This window comes from Apium graveolens, chromosome 8 (genome assembly GCF_009905375.1).
Source record: "Apium graveolens cultivar Ventura chromosome 8, ASM990537v1, whole genome shotgun sequence".
Taxonomy (NCBI): Eukaryota; Viridiplantae; Streptophyta; class Magnoliopsida; order Apiales; family Apiaceae; genus Apium; species Apium graveolens.
Window position 1 is genome coordinate 193807752 of NC_133654.1, and position 5094 is coordinate 193812845.

At 33.5% G+C, this 5094-nt stretch overlaps 1 long non-coding RNA gene across 1 annotated transcript; it reads left to right on the plus strand.

Annotated features, from left to right (window-relative positions):
* Positions 1-2804: 2804 nt before the first annotated feature.
* Positions 2805-4819, plus strand: LOC141678905 (uncharacterized). Its single transcript, XR_012557953.1, has 3 exons — positions 2805-2872; positions 4488-4638; positions 4773-4819. It is a non-coding gene; the product is annotated as an uncharacterized LOC141678905 (long non-coding RNA).
* Positions 4820-5094: the final 275 nt, after the last annotated feature.

Sequence of the window (5094 nt, forward strand, 5' to 3'; positions counted from 1 at the left end):
GAAGGGGATGATTATTGGGGTTTAAACCAATGTGATTATGGGCTTTGGTGACAAGACATAATGGATTGGGTAATAATTGTATTGTTGACAATATTATCATAATAGGATTGAGTAATAATTGTATGTGTTGACAATTATTATCATAATGGGAATGAGTAATAATTGTATGGGTAGACAATTATTATTGTAATCAGATTAGATATGTCTTGTTAGCTAAGTTTGTGAGGACTAAAATACATAGTCATGTTATTGTTTTGATGTATGCTTAAGAGATGTAGTCGGATGTATGCTTAAGAGATGTAGTCGTTTAGGTATCGTGTGGGAGATGCTTGAGCATTGGTTGGCTCAAGTATCAGTTTGGGACACCATTGAGGTGTTATGTATTGATGTATATTGATAATTGTTTTGATTAATAATACAAGTTGGGACGTGGGTTTTCCACGTCAAATATATTGTTGTGTGTTTGTGTGCGACTCTGTATTGGTAGAATTGAATCCAATAGAGAATTGTTTGGTTGCGGTCTATCATCAAGAATATTTAAGAATCATGTGGATTACAAAACATCACAAGAAGTCCTACTGTCATGTTTGAGGACAACACTGCATGCATTGATCAACTCAAAGAAGGATATATCAAAGGAGACAGGACGAAACACATTTCACCAAAATTCTTCTACACTCATGAGCTTCAAAAGAATGGTGACATTGATGTTCAACAAATTCGGTCATGTGACAACCTTGCTGATTTATTCACGAAATCATTAGCGAATTCAATATTTGGGAAATTACGACATAACGCTGGAATGCGTCGACTCGGGGATTTGTTACAACAAAATTCAGAGAATGAATAGTTTTTCCAAGGGGGGATTGAACTCTTTTTCCTTCGTCAAATTTTTTATTCCACTGGGTTTTTCTTTGAACAAGGTTTTAACGAGACAATTTATGATCCATGTTAAATGACAATCAAAGGGGAGTGTTATAATTGATTGTAATTTCTAAGTCAATGGTAAAATAGTAAAATTAGTCTTAGGAGTAGAAATTTTGATAATGCATTGAATGTTTTGTTTTTCACCTTGGCTATAAATACATGTAGGGGTGTTCATGGGTTCGTCAACCCGATCAAACCGACCCAACCCAACCTCTTTTAGGCCGATTAAACCGTTTTAAAAAAACCCGATCCATAGTTGGGTTAAAAAAATTTCAAACCGCATTAAATGGGTTGGGTACGGGTTCAAGTTTTTTTCGGCCAACCCAACCCAACCTGATATAACTTAAGTCTCGTTCGATAATTTAAATATAATTTTATATTATATGCAATTGTACATTATACAATATAATTATTTTCATTTATTGTACATTTCGTTATGGTATATGATTTACGACATGATATACATTACTAAAATTTCAATATAATCAGATTTAAAGAATAGTTCTATAATCGTAAGTTATACTATTCGAAATTATCAATTATATATGGTATTGAAACTTTTTTTATATAATCATTCAATCCGTTCAAACCAACCCAACCCGACCCAAACCGATGTACGACGGGTAGGATTGAGTTACGATTTTATATTTTACGGGTTGGGTCGAAAATTTTCAAACCGATTAATTGGGTCGGGTCGTAAAAACGCCTCCAACCGGCCAACCCGACCCATGAACACCCCTAAATACATGGCTTTGGTGAATGTAAAATTTGCACCAAGCAACTCTAATATATGCTCTCTACCTCCCTTCGATTATCATTTTTCCCTCTCAAATTTAGTAGCCCCTTCTAATATTATTAAATCTAATATATTAATACAACATAAATATAAAATAATTGATTTGTTTTTAAATTGAGATGTACCTTGACATTAAATATGTAGGTAGACTCTTTCTCTCCTTGAATCTTAAAGTACGAACACGGAAAACAAAAATTAGGTCAGGCGTATTAAGTATTTACTTGTTACTGTAGGAAGTAAAATATTACCGGTGAAATGCTAATTAACTTTGTTAAAAGCCGCCCCAAAAAGGACCAATTTACCCATATTCCTTAGGGGCTAAGATTCAGAAGAAAGTAGTACAATTGAGGGAATTATTATTTCCACCATGTTTTGAAAATGAGAATTATATTGATCATGGTATCTAATTATTACTTCCACCATGTTCTAAAAACTAATAATTTATTTATTGATTAATTATTTGATTATTGGTTATAAAATATTCTGATTTGATTTTAGAATTCGAAAATTTACTTCATATTTTTTAAAATTAATATATCAAATTTAATAAATTAAATTTTATTACATTTTTTAATTTATCCAAAATCTAATCAGTATTCGATTAATTATCAATTATCCGACTACAAATATATTTACCGATTATTTTCGATTTCAGTTTTTTAGAAAACAGATTCCATCCAGCTCCGTCCCCCTCCAATATTTTGCTAAGCCCCATTAGTACTCTTTTTTTTAAAATTCATTTACAAGAAAAAAATATTTTCAAATAAATTTTCCATATTTAACTTCTAATTAAAAAAGTTCATAAACTAACAAAGTTATCTTTATTTTTTTTTAACGGGAACATGCAGAATAAGTACTGAAAAGATGTTCCACTAATCCACTGACAACAACCAGTCAACCAAGCTTAGAATAAGTAATGGTGGCCCTGTGAAGCCCTTTAAATTATCAACTCCATCACCACAGTTTCATCATCTCCTTCCTTGCATCTTTTTCACTCTTAATCTCTCTCCCTCTTTTACTGATAATTCAAGTTAAGTGTTAAAAGGGTTCTGGAAATAAAGGCAAACAGCAGCTATGATGATCAGGACACTGTTTTGCAACTGTTCCTTCAAGAACTGAAGTTGAAAAAGCCATTTCTGAACTTCAAAGGTACCTTCCATGTTTTACATGTTATGTCTTGTTAAGTTTAGGGCTAAAGTATTTATGTTTTACTACTTTGTGTATGGTGGTTGTTATAACGGAAGCAAGAAAGATAATAAACGTATAGAGAAAACACATAAAATGAACTGAAAAAAAAGTTTTATTGATCTTGAGAATACATGTTACACATTCGGGACATTTACCGATTAAAGGCATATTTTAACAGTTGTTACTTATGTAGTTGGATACAGAAGACTGCATTGACTAAGATCTATATATCCTCATTGACTTAGATAGGATTCTCAGTCTCAGTCTAAACTGCTTTTTAATAGTTACTTACAACTGAACTATAGGATATATATAGCTATTAGTGTGTCTTTGTGACTACAAGATCAAAAATTATAGTTCTTGGTTTGATAGGTGTCTCCCCTCCTGTTAAATGGATAAGAAATACTGTTTCGTCCAAATTAACTGTCATGTTCGATTTTTTTTACAGTCAAATTGATCGAAATTTGACCCAATATTATTATACTTTGAAAAAAATTATATATAATATGTCTTTTAAAAGTATGAAATCTGCTTTAAAATGTATATTTCAGGTTTTCAAGATGTAAAAGAATAGTTTGTTTTCAGTCAAATTTGGGTGATATTGGCTACGGTAAGAGTTAAGTAGGAAATTTAATTTGGGACGGAGGGAGTATGTCTAAAGGCCAAGGGTCAGCCAAATAAATTGACAAGTTGCGGTTAATGCCTCGACAACTCCTAGGTGTTAGAGCGAGGCACCTGCTCTCATTTTGAGGTTAATAATAGGAAACTAGAAGTTGTAATCCAGGTTCTTTATGACTGAACATTTTCGAAACTTGTTAGGATCCAGGTTCTATTGGTCAATGGTCACTTCGCCTGCAATCGATAGTATTCTCACCTGGATAATGGCTATAATGCTTGCTAACTTGATTAGAATGAAGGAAGCTAATGTTGATACAGTTATATGATACACTGAACTGAAACAAATAAACAAGCTAGGAGAAAGTAACTGCAAGAGAATGCAATTAGCTACCAACAACAGAAATAACACCATCTCTAGCTAGAGTACATTGAATGTACAAAACTCCTTATCACATTTGGCAGGAATAACACACTCGACTAAGAATATTCTTATGCAATGCTTATATTTGGCAGATAGTTCAGCTCAGTCTTAAGGGAAGACACAATTGGTTTTAGTAGTGACTAGTGTGTCTTTCACTGAGGGTCTATTATATTTTAGGCTTAAATACATCATCTAGTTCGGATGAGACCTGGGAGCGAAAATGATTAAATTCGCGGGTAATCTATGTAGTGAACGATGAGTTCGACCTAGGTCTAGGAAGATTAGGGGCCTAGCTGACACATTACATTCTTCCTGGGAAAACTGAAACTGAAAGGAGTTAAGCAGGTCACACAAACAGTAGTGATTGTGCTGTTCATATTAAGAGATCCCAGAAACTGATTTAAGTACTGATATCAAGATTATACAGTGTATATTAAGAAGCTATATAGAACTTTATTATCCTACTTGTTCTCTTGAGGAATCAATAAAATACAAAAAAGAACAAACAAGAACTTGATTCTTTTGCACTCTACACAGTTTCTTGGATGGGGATGCTGGTAGTTCTCCACCATCTTCAGAACACAACCGGCTGATTCAAATGCTAAACAATGACGAAATCACTCAGTCCTCAGTGTATCGACGAGTTAAAGAGGCTTATCATCTGATGAGAACAGATTCCAAAGTTTGGGTATGATACGCCGTTAACTTTTCTCATGATCAATGACATAACACAGTAACTGATATGAGTAGAAATAAAATGCGAGGCTTTCAGTACAATATGCACTTGAATTAGGACTCACTCTTTCCTTCTCTTTTTTGTAGAATGTACTTATGTCGATCATCAGATAAAGCAGTGTGGAACGCTGTTTGAGCAACAGGGCAGTGCGGGATCTGAGAGGCTTTCTGAAACAAGGTATGCTCATGATAGTAACCAATGGTTGATATAATTACATAACATAAACATATTACTGTATGCAGCTCGAATTTCTGATGAAGAACTAGACTGGGCAGCTACCACTCTAAGGTGGCTCTTGAAATAACAAAGTCAATATTTGCTGAATCATGGAGAAATTGGGACTTCTAATCGGTGGAAACAGTCAGAAGGTAAAGGTAGGCAATCTCAGTTCAAAAGTGTAAAGAATTT